This window comes from Nannospalax galili, unplaced genomic scaffold (genome assembly GCF_000622305.1).
Source record: "Nannospalax galili isolate Female #2095 unplaced genomic scaffold, S.galili_v1.0 scaffold816, whole genome shotgun sequence".
NCBI lineage: Eukaryota > Metazoa > Chordata > Mammalia > Rodentia > Spalacidae > Nannospalax > Nannospalax galili.
The window spans coordinates 240,642-249,697 of record NW_008338116.1 but is presented as its reverse complement, the minus strand read 5'-3'; the positions used below and the strand labels follow the sequence as shown (position 1 = coordinate 249,697).

At 42.5% G+C, this 9,056-nt stretch overlaps 1 pseudogene; it reads left to right on the top strand.

Annotated features, from left to right (window-relative positions):
• Window positions 1-1,479: 1,479 nt before the first annotated feature.
• On the top strand, window positions 1,480-2,842 carry LOC103734023 (annotated as a pseudogene).
• The last annotated feature ends 6,214 nt before the right edge of the window (window positions 2,843-9,056 follow it).

Sequence of the window (9,056 nt, the reverse complement as noted above, 5' to 3'; positions counted from 1 at the left end):
CCAGAATCATTAGGGAGATAGGTCTCTGGGCATGCCCTTGGGAGATTATGTTGCTGACATTAATTAAGATGGAAAGACCTGCAGATGTGAGTGGCTCCATTTCTTGGGCTGGGATCCGGGACAACATAAAAGGGGGAAGTGAGCTGAGCACAAACATTTGTCACACTCTGCTTCCTGACCACGAATGCAATTTGACCAGCTGCCTGAGCTACTGCCACTGTGATGTCCCACTATAATGGACTGTAACTGGGAGGCAAAATAGACTCTTCCTTAAGTTGCTTTTGCCAGGGCATTTTATCACAGCAACAGGAAAAAGAACTAATAGAATTTCTTGTCCTCTCTCTCTCATACGGTTCCATGTAATCCAGGTTGGTCTCAACCTCACTGTGCATCTCAGGATGACCCTGAATTCTGGATCCGTTTGCTTCTACCTCCCATGTGCTGGGATTACAGGTATGTATCATCACACTCAGCTTCTTTGTGTGTGAGTGTAGTGATGTATGTGCTGTATGCATGCGTGTGTGCATGAGTCTGTGTGTGTGTGCATGTGTGTTGCACATGCAGAGGGCAGAAGAAGGTACCATATCACTCTCTGTCTTATTCTTTTGAGGCAGAGGCAGGTTATCTCCCTGAACCTGGAGCACATGCTTTTCAGCTATGCTGGCAGCCGTCAAACCCCTGCAATCCTCCTGGCTTTGCTCCCATGGTTCTGGGGTTATAGACGCATTTGAGACCATGTCTGGTTTTTTATGTGGGTGCTGAGATGTGAACTCAGGTCCTAATGGTTACACAGCAAGGCCTCTTAACCACTGAAGCATCTCTTTAGCCACCACTCTGCCAGCTTCTAATTTTCTATTGACCTATCTTTCAGTCACATTTTTTTTGTGTCTAACATGCCTTGTTTACTTACTGAGTTTATTGTCAGCTGTTGATTCTTTCTGATCCAGTTGCTTGATGATAGTCTCCATTTTCTCATATCTTACTAAAATAATAATAAAAATTAAAGTCTTAACCTGCTGTGGTGGTTTTTGCCTGTAATTATAGTACTTAGAAGCTGAGGTGGGAAGATTGCCTTGAGTTCAATGCCAGTCTGAATCGAGTTCCATGCCAGTCTGGGCTATGAGTGTGAGAGCATGTCCCAAAAATCATAATAAAAATTTCAAGTCTTTCTGTTTTACTTTTTGGTGCTCCTCCTTCTCTTCCTCCTCCTTTTTAAATATAGGATTTCGGTCATTTGTTTCTATTTCCTGGCATGCTTAGCAGTTTTTCTTTTATAAATTTGACTATTGCTGGGTGGATCTCTGTGAGTTTGTTAGCCTGACCTATACAGGGAGCGCCAGGCCAATAGGACTATGTAGTGAGTCCCTGTCTCAATAAAATATTGAATATAGGCTTAGAGATGTAGCTTAGTTGGTAGAGTACTTGTCTGACATACAGAAGGCCTGGATTCAATCTCCAATACTGTATAAGCCAGGTGTCATGGCAAGGGCCTGGGAGGTAAAGGAGTTCAAGATCATCCTTGGTTAGGCAGTGAGTTCAAGCTCAGCCTGGGCTACATGAGATCCTTCTCAAAAAAAAAAAAAAAAGAAAAGTTAGGAAGAGAAAGAAGGCGGAGGAGGCCCTGACGACTGCGAGGGCTGTTGGGTGGCGGACTACCTGGTGGGACAGGTTGTTGACAGCTTGCTTGGAGCCCGCGCCCTTGGAGGCTGGGCCGTCCCGCTGGCTGCTCTCTTTGCCGCTGCCCCACGGGCTCCACCCGTGTTCATGCCTGTGCCCCAGGAAACATTTAAAAAAAGAAAATCTGACGATGATGAAGAAGAAAGCACATCCCAGATTCAAAGACCAGTTTTGTAAAAGCCTGTAAAGAAGGTGGAGGTGAAGAACCTCTCTGTTGGGGCCAAAAGGCTGGCAAACAGGGAAAGTGCTTTAGCAAGTGCTGATTTGGAAGAAGAAATTCGTCAGAAACAAGGACAGAAAAGAAAGAAGTCTAAGTCTAGTGTTAAAGCAGCAGGTGCAGAAGCACTCGATGTTGATCTCAGTCTTGATGTGGGGCAAAGAAAGAAAACGCAACTCAACCTGGAAGAAGAGAGGTTGGAGAGTGAGAGGACTGTATTTGTTGGCAACTTGCCTGTCACATGTAATAAGAAGAAGCTGAAGTCACTTTTTTTTAAAGAGTATGGACAAATAGAATCTCTACGATTTCGTTCTGTGATGCCAGGAGAGGGAACTCTGTCCAAAAAGTTGGCTGCAATGAAATGTAAATTTTATCCTGATCAGAAAAGCATCAATGAGTATGTTGTGTTTAAAGAGGAGAGTGCTGCCTCAGAAGCATTGAGAAGAAATGGAGCCCAGATTGCAGAAGGATTTCGAATTCGAGTTGACCTTGCATCTGAGACCTCCTTTCGGGACAAGAGATCAGTATTTGTGGGGAATCTTCCTTACAAAGTTGAAGAATCTGCCCTGGAGGAACACTTTCTGGACTGTGGCAACATTGTGGCAGTGAGGATTGTGAGAGATCCACTTACGGGAGTTGGCAGAGGGTTTGGCTATGTGTTCTTTGAGAACACAGATGCTGTTCATCTTGCTTTGAAATTAAATAATTCTGAGCTAATGGGAAGAAAACCGAGTCATGCATTCTCTTAATAAAGAAAAGTTAAAACGACAGAACTCAAATCCCACCTTGAAGAAGGCCAGAAAACCTAAGCAGGGACTTCATTTTGCTTCTAGCGATGCAGGAAATTCCAAAAGTGTGTTTATTGGAGAAAGGGCAGTTCTTGTTAAAAAGAAGAAAGGACAGAAGAAGAATGTATGAGCAAAGAAATCAAGAAAGCAGAAGCAGTGAAGAGAAGCAGCCGCTCCTCTGGTGAGCCCCAGACTGAGGTCTGTGCTTTCTGTGGATTGTGTATGTGAATGTGGAGACATCCCCAGTCATACTCACATTGTATGGCTTCTTTGAAGGATTGAAGTAGATGTAAAGGTAAACAGTAAACATCAAGACTGGCTGTACTTTGACCAGGTGATTACAGACTTAGTCATGGGCCCTAGGAAGACTTGAGAACACCTTGTAACACACACTCTTTTCACTTTCATTTTTCTTTCTGTTACACTTGTAATAAGCAGGGTTCTGGGTTTCTGTATTTTACCATCATCCTAATCATAACTAACCAATAAGAACATTCAGTAAAATGTGATTCTGATTTGTTATACATAACCAGTAAATAGACTGGTTATTGATGTCTTTGATAAACTATAAAGCCAATTTCATATGAAAAATACTGTCCAAGTAAAGTGTGATTCTTAAATTAGTGTCAGACTAAAACATCCTTTCCAGCAAGTTTAAAGGCAGTGTTCCATAATGAAGTTTACTAATTAAATCACAAAATATAAATTTGAACAAAGGGAGAGAATACTGTTATATTCCCTGGGGGCTGAGCCTGGTTATAGCTACTGACCTTGATCTAACAAATGAGTCTATGTCCAGGATGGAGAAGTGGAGGGAGGGGGTAAACCAGGGTGGCTGACCCAGGCAGGCAGAGTCTATAGTGAGCATGCATCATGTCACCAATGTGGGTCAGAGGGTGGGGTGAGTTTTCAGGAATTGCTCTGAAAATCCTGTCTTTGGGAAGTAGCATGTACAAAACCTAATGGGGCTTGGCGTGGTAGTGCAGGCCTTTAATCCCAGTACCCAAGAAGCAGAGACAGGCAGATCTCTGAGTTCAAGGCCAGCCTCGTCTTCTCATAAAGTTCTAGGCCAGTGGAGGCTACACAGTGAGACACTGTCTCAAAATCAACAAAAAAGTCTAATAGGACTTAGAAATATGGCCCTATCAGGCTGAAGAGTTGGTTCAGTGGTTAAGACCTCTGGCTGTTCTTGCAGAGGATCTGGGTTTGATTCCTACCACCCGCATGGCGACTAACAGCCATCTGTAACTCCTGAACTGCATGGGCATTGTATGACGCTGGTGCACTACCTACATGCAAGAATACACTCCCAGGCTGGAGAGATGGCTCAGTGGTTAAGAACATTGTTCTTGCAGAGACCCAGGTTCAAATCCCAGCACCCACACAGCACTAACAACTCTCCATAGCTCCAGTTCCAGGGGATCTGACAGCCTCTTCTGTTCTCTGAGGGCATTGCGTGACATGGGTGCACTTACATGTAGGCAATACGTGCATACACATAAAAATATTTTTTTTTAAAAAAGAAATACACTCATGTAAAAATGAAATATAGGGATGGAGAGATGGCTTAGTAGTTAAGAGCACTGATTGCTCTTGCAGAGGACCCGGGTTCGATTCCCAGCACCCACATGGCGGCTAACAACCGTCCTTAACTCCAGTTCCAGGGAAATCCGAAGCCCTCTCTGACTTCCGTGGCAATGCACTACATGGGTGCACTCATACATGCAGGTAATACACTTATACACATAAAATAAAAATAATAAAATATTTTTTAAAAAATGAAATATTGCCTGGCGTGGTGGCACATGTCTGTAGTCCTAGCACTTGGGAGGCAGAAGCAGGCAGATCTCTGTGAGTTCAACGCCAGCCTGGTCTACATAGTGAGTTCCAGGACAGCTGGGGCTACAGGCAGATGCTGTCTCAAAAAGACCAAATTTTATATATATATGGCTCTGTGGAAGGCATAAAAAGCCATTTCTGGAGCTGGAGAGATGGCTCAGCAGTTAAGAACACTTTTTCTTCCAGGGGATCCAGATTTGAATCTCAGCACTCACATGGTAGCTAACAACCTTGTGTAACTCCAGTTCCAGGGGATCTGACATCCTGTCTTCTGGCCTCTGAGGGTCATTACATGCACCGAATGTAGTGAGTGCACTTGCATGTAGACAAAATACTCAGACACATAAAGTAAAAGCAATAAGATATATTTTTTAAAAAATCCATTTTCCTGTACCCAGAGACTGGGTATTTTATGCTTAATGTCCCTGACAGTATGTAGAACCTTATTTTTCACAATTAAGATTCAAAAAATGTTACCTAGTCATTCTTGCATATTTGCATAAATTATAGACAGATACAGCATTAGATTGTGCATATGTAATCTGTGTGCATAGTTTTATGGCCTGTAAGTGGGCAGCTTAAAGCAAAGGAGATAAGAATTACATATAAATATTTAACTTTATTATTGTATGTGTGTATATGTGCATATCAGTGTACATGTGGAGGTCAGAGGATAGCTTTGTAAAGTCAGTTCTATCTGACTACCTTTATGTGGGTTCTAGATATTGAACTGAGGACTTTAGGCTTGCATGGCCATCTCACTGGCCCGAAATTTATTGACAATTGTTACTGTAAAATTGAAATGTCTACTTTCATAAGCAGAATATATGTGTTACTATTATGGTTCAAAATGTGAAAAAACTAATGTGTATTTTGTAGAAACATTTCCCAAGATGCTTTGTGTAATTCTGTTACCTGGAAAAATACTGGTTTTGTAATGTCTGATAAAATAGTTCTAATCACAGACACATATGTGTGTGGTCAACTGTGGTTAGAAGTTGGCTTTCAGTTATTTTAATAAAAATATTGGATAAGTTTTTAAAAAAAAAGAAAAGTTTAACAGACATTATATGGAACCGTTGAAAAGGATGTGGATGGTGTAACCCTAGTCCAGAGAGAAATTAGGTTTTAGTTTTATCTGTTTGTAAGATCATACTTCTAAAAATGTCATCCTCTTCCAGTTACGGTTGAAGATAATTCAGTTTTGGACTTACAGGTCATTCTAGATTTAGTGTCCTAGTTGCTTTCTGCTTTACCACTTGGATTCTCAGCTCTCCTGGTTTAGAAACTGGTCAGTCTCTCAGGAGGAGAACTGGCCAGGAATGTCCAGCTCATTCTGTGAATCGCCTTTATCCTGAATCTTCTATCTCCTGGCAATCCTAACTCCAGTTTTATCTTCTTGTCCTTTAAGAAGGACAGCATCAGGGAGCCACTCTTTTCTCCTTGACCTCTCCTTGATCCCTGGGTCTTTTAGGAGTTGGTAAATGCCTTGGAAGGAAAGGCAAAAGCGGATGTCATGATCATAGCAATATGATCTCTTTGTTGAGGATTAGTCTTCATGTTCTGGGTCTCCACCACTCTCCAGGGCTTTGCAAATGACTTTTTCTTGTAGTTTGTTGAGATTATTTTTTTAAAGCTATTACTGGCAGGAGGGTTGGTCCTATGTAAGTAGGAGTTAAACTTGTTTTTCTCTTCTGTTGGTGATGAATTATAGCTGTTTTATGATATAGATTCATTGCAATATTTAATCTTAAATTGGTCTATTCATTGTAATAGTTAATCTCTAGTACATATAATACTATTAACATGTACATTAGCAGAGCACAACATCTCAAAATGAGTAACATTTTTACACAGTCATTAAAGTTTACAGTAGTGAAGAAGACTAGCTCATAAAACTTGCTTCCTTGCCTGACACAGTGGCACACGCCTTTGATCCTAGCACTCCAGAGGTAGAAGCAGGAGGACTTCTGAAGTCAAGGTCAGCCTGATCTACATATTGAATTCCAGGCCAGCCAAGTCTATGTAGTGAAACTGTTTCAAAACACAAATAAAACCAAAACCAAACAAACAACCCCACCCCCCAAAGCCTCCAAAACTTTTCCTCATTCATTAATCTCTTTTTGGTCTGGGAATTACTAATATTCTTCCAAGATGTCATAACTTTCACTGCTATGTTGGTGAATAGTAATGTCTTTGTGACCTGAAGTCACTGGATCAAGAAAAACTTACCCAGGATTCAGGCCAGAATTTTGTCTCACTAAATTCTCTTGTCCTTAATTCTAGAACCACAGCAGTATAAGTTTTATAAAGTGAAGATGCATCCTGAATTAGAACATGAACTCAGGAATTCTTATCCTTGGCTTCTAGTCTTGGTCTGCCGCTGATCACATGATCTGGATTATACATATTCAATAAAGCCATTAAAGTAGTTATTGATTTTCACAGATCTTATTTTTCAAAGGTAGTTGTAACAAAAAAATATGGCCCATCTCATGGGGCTAGAGAGATGGATCAGCCATTAAGAACACTGACTGTTCTTGCAGAAGACCCGGGTTTGAATCCTAGCACCCACATGGCAGCGAACAACTGTCTGTAACTCCAGTTCCAGGGGGATTCCAGAGCCTCTTCTGTCTTCCATGGACATTGCACAACATGGGTACACTTACTTACATGCAGGCAATATGTGCATACACATAAAATAAAAATAATAAATACTTTTTTTTTTTTGGTCTTTTTTAGACTGGGTCTCCCTGTAGCCCCAGCTGTCCTGGAACTCACTATGTAGACCAGGCTGGCCTCGAACTCATAAAGATCCACCTGCCTCTGCCTCCCAAGTGCTGGGATTAAAGGCATGCGCCACCATGACTGGCAATAAACAAAATATTTTAAAACAAACAAACAAACAACTCCCCCTCCCAAATACAGCCCATCTCAAACATTCTTACAATGTGACTGATACTGTTGTTGCTGAGAACTGGGGGGCTACATTTCCTCTTAATTAGTCTAGGTAGGAATGTGCAGCTACTCCCACAACTATGGCAGAACCCATGTTCTATTATTTCTGAACAAGATTATAAACAGACACAGTTTTGGCCGGGTGTGGTGGCACATACCTTTAATCACAGCATTTTGGATGCAGGTGGATCTCTGTGACAGTGAGGCTAGCCTGGCCTACGAGTTTCAGGCCAGGTAGAGTTACAGGAAAACCCTGTCCCAACAAACAAACAAACAAACAAACAAAAACAAAAAGCTGCAGTTTCCATTTGGCTCTTTCTCTTTGGGGATACCTGCTCTTGAACTCCAGTGACATTACTGTGAGGAAGTCTAAATTAGTCCAGATACAGAGACCAGATGGAGAGATGCAGTGTTCCTCCTCCTTCTGGCTCCCAAGTGTTGGGCTTATGGGCATGTGCAGTCATACCCAGCTTGTGTTTATCTTCTGTTTGTACTGTCTAGTACTTTGAGCTTCATGTCTTTTATTTAATTAATTAATTAATTAATTAATTATTTATTTATTTTTATTTTATTTTTTGAGACAGGGTCTTCTGTAGCTCCAGCTGGCCTGGAACTCACTATGTAGACCAGGCTGGCCTTAGCCTCTGCCTCCCCATTGCTGGGATTAAACTGAACCACAAGAGGCTGCTTCGTGTCTTTTTATTCTCATTCTTTTTATAATAGTGTTAGGAATGGAGCAGAGACAGATGTCTGGATTCCATCTCCATGTTTAACTGAAAGTGCTCTTTCTAAATTTTGTAGTTCATTTTTTTTTCTTGACCTTCTATAGGCTTTAACAATTAACTAAACGTCCTGCAGGGTCAGGTGTTTTCAATGATGTTTTAAATGAAAGACACTGGTAGATGTCTTGTTTTAATGCAGACTAGAGTTGGAAAAGGCAAACTTCTACAAACCAATGATCAATTAAACACATTTTTTTTTCAAAGGCACAAAGATAATGGAGTGATATGGTGTGCACGCTCTCTGGGCGCACTTCCGGAATGGCATGGCGGGTCAGCAGGCTCCCCCGCCGTGCGTCTGGAGGAAGGCAGGTCTGGCCCCGCGGGCTTCTCCGTGTCTCTATGGGCCTCAGGCGTGGTGTGCGCGTGTATCTCCGGGTCGCTCTGGGCCCCTGGATCTCAGGGTCCCCGCCACACCTGGCGAGTCGTGGCACGGCTCTGGCCACAGGCGTCTCTGGGAGCGGCAGCAGATAGGTTGCTGTACGCCGCTCCGGTGCTGACAGCTTCTCTGCGACTGGAGCATTGTCCAGCCGGATCCTGTCCCTTTTCCACCCGTATACTTTTCCTCAGGATGCGAGGTCCACTGGCCACTGAACCCCACGGGAAGAGTACGAGGACAGCGAAAGCTAGGATGTCCGCAAGTCGGTCACGGGGGAGTGCGCCCCCCGGAGAGGCTAGGTCGCCGGTAGTAAGGCACAGAACTCAAGACTCGGCTTAGTCTGTGTTACAGCTTTATTAAATGTCTCTGCTCTCAGTAATTCAGCAGCTCTGTGACCCATCTCTCTGTCTATTAAGAGA